The sequence below is a fragment of the Sus scrofa genome, chromosome 11 (genome assembly GCF_054392235.1).
Source record: "Sus scrofa isolate SSC_HxYL_T2T_F1_AM1 chromosome 11, Sscrofa_HxYL_maternal_Yorkshire_Landrace_v2.0, whole genome shotgun sequence".
Classification (NCBI taxonomy): Eukaryota; Metazoa; Chordata; class Mammalia; order Artiodactyla; family Suidae; genus Sus; species Sus scrofa.
In genome coordinates, this window is record NC_139393.1 from 75,916,993 (window position 1) to 75,929,674 (window position 12,682).

The 12,682-nt window shown below is 43.3% G+C and overlaps 1 protein-coding gene and 1 long non-coding RNA gene across 23 annotated transcripts in view; one reads left to right on the forward strand and one right to left on the reverse strand.

The window, feature by feature from the left end:
• The window catches only part of CLYBL (citramalyl-CoA lyase), a 283,442-nt gene that overhangs the window by 215,087 nt on the left and 55,673 nt on the right, over window positions 1–12,682 (forward strand). The window lies entirely within an intron of this gene.
• The window catches only part of LOC110255851 (uncharacterized), a 113,439-nt gene continuing 102,959 nt past the window's right edge, over window positions 2,203–12,682 (reverse strand). Inside the window, exons 7-8 of one of the 2 annotated variants that reach the window (XR_014819851.1) lie at window positions 11,764–11,836; window positions 2,203–3,056 (exon numbers count right to left, since the gene is read on the reverse strand). This is a non-coding gene — a long non-coding RNA (uncharacterized LOC110255851). Of the gene's footprint in view, window positions 3,057–11,763; window positions 11,908–12,682 lie in introns of both variants that reach the window. The other variant, XR_014819840.1, reaches the window with a different exon arrangement.

A 12,682-nucleotide genomic window follows, 5' to 3' on the forward strand; every position in this document is an offset into this window, starting at 1 on the left:
GGAGGACCCAGGTCCCCTCATAGAAGGCACACTGCCTTTGTTTTCCTCTAAGGATGGGTGATGAAAACGTGAAAAATAAATCCGCAGTGAGCTTACGTTCTTCTTGGAGAGAACAATGGTACTTCCATTTCCTGGAGATACTCCATTTGAGAGCTGCTGGCTGGAGATGAAGCAGGATGCCCGAGCATAGCTAGGAAAGTACCATCTATCCTGTCTGTGGCGGACCCCGGTGGTACAGACACCTCCCTCCCGCCTCACTGTGCAGTTCCCTCTGCATTGATTCTGGTTAGGCCCATGTGGCTTGCCTTGGCCAGGGGAACATAAACAGGAAAGCAAAAGAGCAGGGCTGGTGGCTGGGAAGCTTAAAACTGGGACAGGATCAAAGTCATGGAAGAAGTCAAGGAAATGGTTCAGAAGTCAGGCTGAAACTAACTCATGAAAGCCGAATGTCTTTCTTAGTCTCTGTTGGTGCCTTGGCGGGGGCATGCCTGGTGACTTAAAAGAGTCATTCTCAACAAATTCAAGTGCAACACACCAACAAATCAGACCAGTAGGCCTTAGTAAATGGTGATCATGGATTTGTGCTGATCTGTCCACATGCTCTAGCCCAGTTTCCGTTCCTGTCTGCAGTGAGATGAGGAGTGCGGGCTGGTCCATGTGCGCGGAGAGAGAGGTCATAGCTCTGACCTTATGATAGTGTGCAACCCACTGCAAAACTGTGCCTCAAAGTGCTAAGGAGTCAGGGACACAGGTGATCTATGAATTTCCTTTCTTGTTGCAATGAAGCTGATGAGAAAATCAGGTTTAAGAAAAAAGAAAGAAGAAAATCAGACTTCCCTGCCCTTCCCCAAACCTTGCTCCCTAGAATAAACTACTTTCAACTTTTCTCACTTCCTTACTGTTTCTAAACAACGTGTTTATACTATTATTTCTTGATTTTTCAATTTTAGATGTTATCTGTTGACTTTTTTCTTATAAGAAGAAAGATGTGTTGAGCTCTCTTAGCCTCTCCTTTATCCCTATTTTCCCTATATAAATATAAAATATTTTAGGATTATATCAATACTCAGTGTTTAGTTATTGTGACAATGTAAGTATTTTCACAACTGAGCCACATGGTTGACTGTAACTATATTTGCTTTCTTGCTTTTCCTGAAATTAATAATTGCCTTGGTTTCATTTATTTTTTTAATTTATGAATTAAAGTCCATAGTTTACATTAGGATTCACTCTTTGTGCTGTACAGTTTGTGGGTTTTGACAACTGCATGACGTCAGGTATCTGCCGTTACCGTATCATACAGAGTAGTTGTATTACCCTAAAACCCCCCCTGCTCTATTCACCCTGCTCCCAGTGAAGCCCTTGGAACCACTGAACTTATCAGTGTCTCCATAGTTTTGCCTTTTCTAGACTGTGCTATAGTTGGAATCAGACTGGCTCCTTTCACTTAGTGACATGCATTTAAGTTTCCTTCATGTCTTTTTGTGACTTGACAGCTCTTTTTTTATTGCCGAATAAAGTCCATCATATGAGTGTACAGTTGGTTTATCCTTTCACCTACTGAATTTGCTTTATTTTCTGTGTATCTCTCACTGAATCTATCCAGAACTCTCCAACAGGGCTATCTATCATCTACTGCTCTAGTCTTGTTTGGCTTATTCACCAAATCGTATCTGGGAGCTTTCCTTCCTATCTCGGATGTGCTTTGACCTTTCTGAGTTGGATATTCTGTTTATCGGATCTCAAATCTTTTTCTTTCTTTCTTTGTTTTAATGGAGTACATCCTTTATTAACTGCCTCAGAAAACATATGTTTTTTTTTAAAGATTTGGCATGCTTGCAAGTCTGTTCTATTCTCACAGATCAGAGTTTTCAAGACCTAAAATCCCAGTTGGCTTGCTGGTGGCTTAGTATAAGCATGTTATTAAGAGATTCTTAAATGACTAACATTCTATTATTTCATATATCTTTGGTCTAATTTTTCTTTTCTACAAATTTGAAAGCCTTCTGACTACTAGCCTACCACTTAATCTTTTTTGTAAAATAGTTTATGAATTGAGTATTCAAAATGTTAACCTCTGTGCAGAGATATATATTATAGCATAAGAATGGCTATGTTCACTTATTAATATTTCTTTCTCTGCTTTTGGATTGAAACAACTGCATAATAATTAGACAGACTATTTCTGGCAAGTGAAACAGTTAACATTTAGAAAGGTATGTTTTAGTAAAGATTGTTTATAAACACACTTTTTGCTGCCAAGATGTTAAAGTCTAATTAATTAGCATCACCCCAGCTTCGCCTTTCCTCTTCTGTCAGTTGCTTTCATCTTCCTTCATTTACACACACACTCACACGAGCACACACTTCTAATTCTCTTGCTTTCTCTCTCCCTCTTTATCTCAGTCTGCACAACTTTGCACACAGAATTGGCTTCCCTTCTAGCTGTTCTGTCCCTGCACTCCATCAAAAAATATTTTCTGCATCTCTAATTTCATCAAGATATGCCTGACTGAGAATGTCAGAACCACTGAGCAGAAGTGTTTAATCCAAAGTTGGCTCCGCGGTGATGATCAGCGGAGGAAACGACCTCAGATCTTTCCTTAATTATTTGCTAGGACGTAAGTTTTCACTTTGTGAAACAGACTCACATCCTGCTTCTCATCCCCTGCGCTTCTTCATGCAGACTTCCCACTGATTTCCAGCAGAGCTTTCTGCACCCAAGTAAGACACAGGGAGGGAAGGGTTCCTGGCCATATGTGGGAGCACTGCCTCCAGCGAAGGTGTTCCATGGGCAGATCGTCACTTCATGATGTATTGGACAGTCAGATTCTGGGCATTTACACAACTCCATAAACAAAGATTTGAGAGTCACTTGGAAAGTGACCAGCTCACTGCCAAAGTAGGCTAGGCAGCCCAGCGTGGAGCTAGGAGCAGAAGAGAGTTCCTGCCCTGCTTAGCAGCTTCAGGGCTGTATGACATCAGGAAAGTCTGTTAACCTCTCCGAGCCTCGTGCCATCATCTGTAAATGGGAATAATCCCATCTCTCAGGGTTGCTGCAAAGATAAAATAAGTGTAAGCAAAAGCACTTTATAAATGATAAAGTACCATGTAAATGTTGCTTATGACTATCTGACCTCAGAGATCAAAACCATGCATTCTTATTCTAAGATTTTTTTTTTTCCCTTTTGAGTTAATAATCCTCTTTAGACGAAGGGTGTTTTCTGTTTAATATATTTTATAAATATAAAAATTATGACAGAAAAGACAGAGTATAATTAGCAGAGAAGGAAGCTGATGTTTCTTTGGGATGAAATTATCCACGATCTGTTGGCGCAGTGCAGTACATTCATGATCCCACATGTTGAGGGCACAGCATGTTCAAAGGACACATTGGGTGACTCTTTGTGGATGATGGGCATGGAGAGTGTGTACCAGGAGTTGATCAGGTGGGCAGCACAGACAGCCATTCATGTATTGTCTGGAGGTGGAGAAACTGCTTCAGAGACCCTGGTAGAACCAGAATGGAAACCATGAAATAGGTAGATCTTCTGCCTCTCCATTTCTGCTTTCTGCCCACCGTCTGCCTGGGGCTCAGGATCTGCCACCCTCTTCCAGTGGCTGTCTGCTGAGGAAGACGGCAGAACTGCAGACCGTGATGTACGTGCCTCAAGTGACAGGGTGTGGCTCGCACCCTTCCAAAAGGGAGAAAGAAGGCTGACTCTTCATGGACTGAAGACATTTATCATTTTTTCACCATTTGGAAGAAAGCCAGTGTGATGATTTGCTTCATATGTCAACTTGGCTGAACTATAGTACCAGTTTTTTAATCAAACACTAATCTAGATGTTGCTAGGAAGGTGCTTTGTAGATGCAGTTAACATCTCTAGTCAGTTGACTTTGCATACCCTGGATAGTGCAGGTGCACCTCATCCACTCAGTTGCCGGCCCAAAGAACAAAAAGTGAGGTTTCCTGAAGAAGAGATTCTGCCTCAGGACTACAGCATCAACTTCTGCCCAGGTTTCCAGCCCCCCAGCCTGCCTTGTGAATTTTGACCTTGTCATGTTATGAGCTAAGTCTTTAAGTTTATTTATCTGGCCTGAGCTAAGTCTTTAAACTAAGTTTATCTACCTGTCTGTCTCCTTTTGGTTCTCTTTCTCTAGAGAGCCTGACTGATAGAGCTTCTCTCTGTCCAGAGGATTACCTTTTTAAGAAAATCTCTCTCATAAACCCAACTCTCAGTAGTCCAGGGTACCAAATGCTTTCTTTACGCTAGAAAAGTGAACTGCATCACCGGAACAACAGATCATGTCGATTAATGATCATCTTAAAATCTACTAAATTTTTATATAGCAGAGGTACTTCGGAAGAAATTCTTACCGATTTCACCTCATCACAAGTTAGGCGTTCCAGACATCTGATATGAATGCCATCTCTGCCTTAGTTCTTGGAGCTGGACAGGCTCTAAGTATCCCCCCAAGGTCTCCCCACTTGAACACATGCCCATCAGTAAGAAACCTCAATATTCCGATGAGGTGACAGTTGTCCCTGGGTGCTGAGACAGTGGGACTGACGTTGTAAGCTTTATGTTTCAATGACATATAGTCCTGCCTTTGACAGTAAGGTGGATCTCCTAATTCAAGACTTCAGGATCACTCCGGAGTAAAAATTCTTCCCTCGTGAAGTAGTTATTGGCACTTGCAAGACCAGTCCTGGACGTACATTCCCGTCCCTTGAGCTCTGAGAATCACACGTGTTAGCACCTCACCTCTGGCCATTCCCAGGCATCCTTGTCAGGGTCTGGGTTCCGTGAGTCGTTTCTCACAGGCTTCGGTTTTAAGCTGTTCCCAGCGGGGTCACGTGTAAGCCTTTTCAATTGTCCGTGACTGTGCTCCTGGACGCATATCGATCGCCCTCTCTAATTCCCAGACCTGGTGCCCTGCCCTGCTGTCTGGCTTGGGTGAAGCCACATGGAGGCACCATGCTGGCCCCGAGGGGTGGGGAGGGCACCTGGCGCCGCTGAGCAGACGTCTCTTGACGGTAATCCTCCAAAGAGACCATGAGTGCGGCCTTGCTGATGAGTGTGGTCCCAGTCACACAAAAAAGTCCCCCGTCTCTGCCTCAGGACCCCATGCACGGCCCATCATCGCTGCTGCAGAAAGAAACTGGACAGGACCTCCCCTTAGGAGCCTGTCAGCCCTCGTCACTAATCAGCCCAGGGGCTACTCAGAATGACTGGAGGCACTCACGTCCACCCCCCACCAACTGCATGGCCCGCTCTCAGTCCCTGCCACCTGGGGAGCCCCACACCAGGCCAGGGCAATCAAGCCTGGCTTCTGCATGGTCGTGCAAACTCGCCATCAGCCAAGTTCCTGAAATATTTATATTTATACAGGCAGCGCTCAGACTCTTTTTTTCCACCAACAGTAGCCACCGCAGGTGAGGGCTGGGTATGGTTGGGAGGGTGTGTTCATCCCATGCTGGCAAACCCGTCTGCAGTGGCTGCCCTGGCTGAGAGCAGGGATCTCTTTTACCGCGAGAGCCAAAAAGTTGGCCATTGTCACAATCTAAGCGTTAAAGAAATACACATCAGAAAACCGTACCGTTTTCCTCTCCCTTTTATGCAGAGATTAGATTTCATTCATGCACAGGGAAAAGTCAAAATGCCGCTCCCAGTGGACACCTTCTCAGGACTCGAGGCTGGCACATTGCAGAGTGAGTGAGCACAATACATGTATTTATTTTCAAAGCTAGCAAAGCGTGACACCATAGAGCCCTCATGACTGCCCAGTCTCTGTTGAAGAACTGTTGGAAAATGAGATGCTTGGCAAGAAAATCTATAGAAGGGCGGGAGGCAGGAAGATCCACATTTTCAGCAAGGATGGATGGGTGCACTCGAGCCTCAATTAGCACCTGCTCCCAAGTATTTCAGCAAATACACCTTAGGCGTGGGTTTTCTGAAGGAAAACAATGATCAGAGCCAGGGGGTTAGGTGAATGTTCCCATGGTTTTGACAGCTGTCCCCTTCAAAACTAAAGGTTTCACTAGCTTGTGCCTCTCATCAAATTGGTTTTGCATGCGTGGGAATTATTTCTACGTACTCTAAAATGGTATCATTTCCTAGCTGCAAATTATTTGGGTATATCGTGAAGCTAATTAAAAGGGAAGTGTTCTATTTGGTGAAGAGCAGCACTTCTACATTTTAAAACTCCGATGTTCTCAGTGGGGAACAGGGTTTTATCTTTGTCAGTGTTGGCTCTTGCTAAGTGCTTCCCAGATTGGAAATCTAAACAAAATAACTGCAAGGAAAGGCATGGGGGAAGTTTATGTTGGAAAACCAGGAGAGAGACATGTATATATAATACAGAGACCATTTATCTGTGAATTTGAAAAGCCTTTTCATGGCATATTGTTTTTCTCTCTTGCTAGCTACTTATTTCACTGCAAGCACCGCAAACATGGTGGGCTGCAGAGGTGCCAGGCTCCATCATGGTGTCCAAAAATTGGCTTTGTACATATGCTAAATTAGAGATTGGCTGGCAGAAGCAGTTCACAGATCCTGGATTGGCAGGAATTCCTCATGAAAGAAGACAGGGCCGCAAGCCCGCGGGACTCACTCTCCAGCCAACAGTCATGCAACATGCTCTATGCAACCAGCCAAAACTCATTCTAAAATAAATTCTGAATCTTCATCAGGCATCAGGTCCAGCCCAGGTAATATATCTCCCCCTCAAAATCTAGCCCCGCTTCCTGTTTCATACGTTGAATCTTGCATGAGCCAGAGCTTTGAGATTTTTCACCAAAGGATCCAGGTCATTTCACCTGCCTCCCAGTTGAAATGTGAATAGGCCATCCGAGTATTAAAGGAAGAGGGCAAGAATTCAACAGATAAAAACCTTTCCATTTTTGTCTTCCTTGGAAATAAGCAAATTGCTGTGATGGTTCTAATGCAAGAATTAACACAGCGAAGAAATGTATTAGACAGCCGGAGCAGATAAGTCAGTGCCAAAAGGATCCACCATCTGGGTCTTTTTTGCTCACTGTGTCAACCAGAAAATGCCTCTCTCATTTACGAGTAGCTACTTGATGGCTTTACTGTTCACCAGAGATATATTTTATTTTATGGACAATGACGAGTTTTAATTAAACACACACACACACACACACACACACACAGCTTGGATTGTCGACCTTGAGTTCCTGCTTCATCTTAGAGTTGAGCACTAGGGAGGAATTAGGAGACTTATTTTTTAGGCCAAGAGGTGCTTTTGTCTCAAATGGTGACATCTGACCAGTTAAGAAACACTTCTAAGTGGAGACATGAACTCCAGGTATTTTACCTTTCTTCTAAGGGTAGAGTGAGAATCAAGAGCTTTACTAGGTGACCTTAGAGCCAGACAACACCCTGATGTGGAAGCTGGATCAGAGCCTTGCAGCCCTTCAGGTGCCAGCAGTCAGTCACTCACCTGAGTGTGCAGGCTGTGAGAGCAGAGACCTTGTCTGCCCATAGCACACACTCAGGAAATATTATTGAATGTATTCATTGGGTTGTGACTTAGTTCAGGCTGCTCTAACACATATCATAGACTGGGCTGCTTAAACAACAGACAGTGACTTCTTACAATCTGGAGGCTAGGCACTCCAAGATAAGGACAATTTGGTTTCCTGATGAGAGCCTTATTTCTGGTTCATAGATGGCCACCTTCTTGCCATGACTGCACATGGTAGAAAGGTCTTCTCCCATTCAAGGGCTCTACCCTCATGACCTAATTACCCTCCAAAGGCCCCTCCTCCAAATACCATCATGGTTAGGGGTTAGAGTATCAACACATGAATTTTAGGGAAATAAACATTCAGATCACAGAAGGTTGAGTGTCTCGTTGGGTGGCACCAATAATGCCAACATCTTGAGTAAGCTATGGAGGAGAGAGCTTTGCATCCTGTTCTGTATTGTTGTGTGACAGAGTGAGAAGATCCTTAAATAGGCACCCAGAAACTTGAGCTATAGTCCTGGCTCTGCCTCATCACATTGCTGCCTTTCAGTGATTTGTGATCACTGGGACTTCTGCCTCCTTGTTTCTAAAATGACTACATAATTGCTGAACTTTCTTTGGACCTAAAATTGTATGTTTTTATTATTCCAAACCTTAGCCAATCATCTAAAAATGCATTCCTTGAATGATGAAACATATCTACTAGGCCTAAACTAAAAAGCCAGCATTCTTGGTGGAGAGAATTAATCCAAGTGCACATCCCACTAAAGACAGTGATTCAGAAGTACTATCTTCCTCTTCCCCTTAGCAGATGTTCTTTTGGGAGAAGTGAGAAGCAAAAAGGACAAGAACAAGCCCTGATGCACAGAGCAAATGGGAAGGCTGCATACTGCCATACTGCTCCAGACAGCACTGTGATCTTTTTTTTTTTTTGTCTTTTTGTCTTTTTGTCTTTTTGCTATTTCTTGGGCTGCTCCCACGGCATATGGAGGTTCCCAGGCTAGGGGTCCAATCGGAGCTGTAGCCACCGGCCTACACCAGAGCCACAGCAATGCGGGATCCGAGCTGCGTCTGCAACCTACACCACAGCTCACAGCAACACCGGATCGTCAACCCACTGAACAAGGGCAGGGATCGAACCCGCAACCTCATGGTTCCTAGTCGGACTCGTTAACCACTACGCCACGACGGGAACTCCGAGCACTGTGATCTTTAATGTAGAATTTAGAGCAGGAAGGGTGGAAAAGGGAGAGCTCGTCTACATTAACACACTATTTTGTAGTAGCTCTTCTGAAGAAGCCTTCATCTTACTTGTCATGAAAGATGCTTCCCCTGATGGATTGACTGGTGGCTTCTTGAAAGATGCATCCACATCCTAATTCCTGGAACCTGTAAGCACAACCTTATTTGGAAAAAGAGCCTTACAGATGTAGTTAGGATGTCAAGATGAGATCATCCTAGATCATCCAGGTGAGCCCCAAATCCACTGACAAGTGTTCTTCTAAGAGACGCAGAGGAGAAATCCATGTGGACACAGGGTCAGAGATGAGAGCCATGTAGCCACAGGGGTTGCTGACAGCAACAGAAACTGGGACCGGCAAGGAAGGATTCTCCTGCTGACACCTGGATTTCAAATTTCTGGTCTTTAGAATAAATCTCTATTGTTTTAAGCAGCCAAGTTTGTGATAATTGGTTACGGCAGCCTTGAGAAACTTCAGAGGGGTATGTTTCAAAGGATGGACATCATTAATTGGGAACTCCAATATCTCTTTTTTCTAGTAACATCTTGGTCCTTCTTACTGATAAAAATCATAGATTGCTAACTTAAAACATCAATAATATTATTAAATCATAAAACTGGGTCACTTTGAAAATAAACATTTTTTGCTTATATAAATACCACCTTCTGAATGAACCACCATTCTCTTAAGTTTTATGGTAGAAGGAAACACCCCACTATTAGAGAAAAGGGCTTCGTTGCTCCATCCCTGGCTTTGATTTGGTATCTTCATTTCTGTACCAGCATCACTCTCCATTAGCCTTTCTGTGTCGGGTATTTCAGCTTCATAGAGTAATGGTATCAATAAAATTCTGCTGGTTTTATTACACATTTATCAAACAGTCGACTATCTGGTCTTTTGGCCCGAATTTGTTGGCCTGTTCTCAGAGCTCTGTCTCAGTACATCTTTTAGTAACTGTTTTCCAACATAGTTTTTCATTTCAAATTTAGAATATGGTGTTAATCAACTCACTAGCTCACAATTGAGAGTGAACAGCTTACAGTATTTGTGACAATATTGGATTTATTTATTTCCAAACATGATTTTTAAATAACAGCACATTGTATGCTTGTTTGTTTTTCATAATCCAGTTTTGCAGCTTAGCTTTGATGGTTGACTTCCATTAGGAAAACTATGAAAGCATTTACCTTGTACTGGTCTTCGATCTTCCTGACATTCCTCTGTTACCATGGTGCCAACCACTAGGTTATACCACTAATCTCTTATCCCATAGCTTGAGATGCTCTCTTGAAAGAGCCCACCTTAGATCCCACCGCTACCTTACTTCTACTTCTTTTTTTATTATTTAATTCAGTAAGTATTTACTAGGGAGTTCCCTGGTGGTCTGACCATCTCTAAGTGTACAGTGAAGGAGTATTCAGAATACCGATGTTGTGCAACCCATCTCCAGAATGTTTTCATCTTGCAAAACTGAAAGTCTGTACCCATTAAACAATAACTCCCCTACTTCTCCCACCCCCTCAACCTTGCAGTCACCCTCCTACTTCTCATCTCCATGAATTTGGCTATTGTAGGTACCTCATATAAGTGGATTCATACATTTTGACATATTTATCTTTTTGTGACGGGGTTACTTCACATAACCCAGCATCCTAAGATTCATTCCTAAAAAGGGTACATTTCTATGTCCCCAGGACTTAGTACAGTGCCCAAAAGATTGGAGTAGTTGAACAAATAAGTGAATGACGAATGCATCTTTCCCAATAAACCAAACCCCAGACCCGGGCAAAAATTAAAGGGGAACAAGAATGAGGGTGCTTGTGAGGGCAGCAGTTGAAACAGTTGACCACGAAGTCTAGGTTAGGTGGTAGACAGCCAAGCATGTCTGAGGGTGACCTGCCCTCTATAGCGGGTGGCCACGTCTTGGAAGACGTGTGGAGGGAAACTGGGGATGGAGGTCTCAGGGCTTGAGAATTTAGGGATGGGGTGTTTTGAGGAAGGTGGCACCAAAGTGTGACCAAGTCGTCAAGATAAATATTAGAGAATGGATTTCCATCGGAGGGATGTGGAGAAGCTGCCACATGATGAGCATGGTGGGGACTTAAAAGGGTGATGTAACCGGGTGGCATGGATTTCCGTGGACAAGGGTATTAGGCAAGGGTGGTAGGAGCTGTGACAGGGAGTGGCAGTGGGATGAAGAGGACGCCTCCCTCTACTCCTGGCCCTGCCAGCAGGGTGTATGTCTTTTCGTTTCCCTGAGGAGCAGTGACACAGAGTCAGCAGGGCAAAGCCAAGAAGCTTCAGTTATGCTGACAGAGTGAACAGTGTTCCGGGGAATGATCGCAGATGGAAGAGAATTCAGAAGGAACATTCCAGAAGCTGAAGCCCACTAAGGTAGCTGTTAGTCCAGGAAAAAAATAGTCCTGAGCCAAATGGAGGAACATGGTGAATGGACCCAACCAGTGTTGAGTGATGGTTTATTCAGAAGATGAAGAAAGCAGGCAGCTGAGACCTAGGAGCGGTGGCCTTAGATTATGAATTGTATAGCCTAGTTCCACTGCTCCAAATGATGATATCATGGTGCGACAGATGGGGTTCAAGTATCTGTTTAATAAAATATATATATACATTTATATGGGCGGGGTGTATATTCTCTTGAGACGCAGTGGGTTAAGGATCCAGTGTTGTTATTGCAGCGACTCAGTTCACTGCCGTGGCGTGGGTTCTGTCTCTGGCCCCGGAATTTCCGCATGTCACAAATGCAGGGGGACCAAAAACAAACAAAAAATATGTATAGACACACTATAATATACATACATACATGTATATATATATACGCACACATATACACACACACACATATATGTATACATATATATTCACACACACAAAAAACACTTTCCTATGTCTAATTTTTCTATAAACAGTATTCATTTTATAATCAGAAAAAAATGACATTAAAATGAAAGTCTTCCAAGGTAGTGACGATGTAAATATGACTTCTTTCCGTGGTCCTTAATTTGCTTACCTGTAAAACGAAGGCGACGGCGCTGGCCGCAATGGTCTCCCACTTTAATGCTTATGATTCTCCTCCTGTTCAACTTTCGTGTGATTCCACCGTTTCAGTGCCCGGAGGGAACAGGAGAGTGAGGATCAGGACATCAATCACCAACTAATAGCAGGAAATGCAGGTATACCTCGTTTTATTGTGTTTTGCTTTATTGCGTTCTGCAGATACTGCATTTTTTACAAATTGAGGGTCTGTGGCAAAACTGTGTTGTCAGATGATGGTTAGCAATTGTTAGCGATAGAGTGTTGTTCATTAACGTATTTACATTTCTTAGACATAATGCTATTCCACTTAATAGATTACAGTGTCTTGTAAACGTAACTTTTATATGCACTCGGAAACTAAAAATCCATTCCACTCACTTTATTGCGATAGTCGCTTTGTTGTGGTGGCCTGAAACCAATCCCACGTCATCTCAGAGGTGTGCCTGTATCGTGATTCTAGCATTCAGCAACGATGTTTTCCATTAGTGTCTCAAGTGGGTACGTCACATAGTAAAATAGAGCTAGCTTGCAAGGATTCATGTAATAAATAATACCTTACTTGAAGATTTCTGGCAAACACTAAGGGACTACTGGGTTCCTCTTCCCAAGTGGGCTTTTCTTCACCGGTGCCTTGAGGGCTGCTTGGCCCCCAGGCAAGGCATTTACCTGTGCCTTCAGGAGAGAATTTTCAGCTCTGACTGCTCATCAGAATCACTAGGGAGCCTTAAAAAATACCTGTCTAAGCCCTATCCAAATCAGTCGACTCAAGGAAGCCAAATATCAAGCAGAACAGAGAAATACATTGCTAAAGTTTCATCATATAGCTTCTTAACTATAAATGAAAAAAATGGATCTTGAAAACTACAAATACTGGGGTTTTTTTACTTGATATG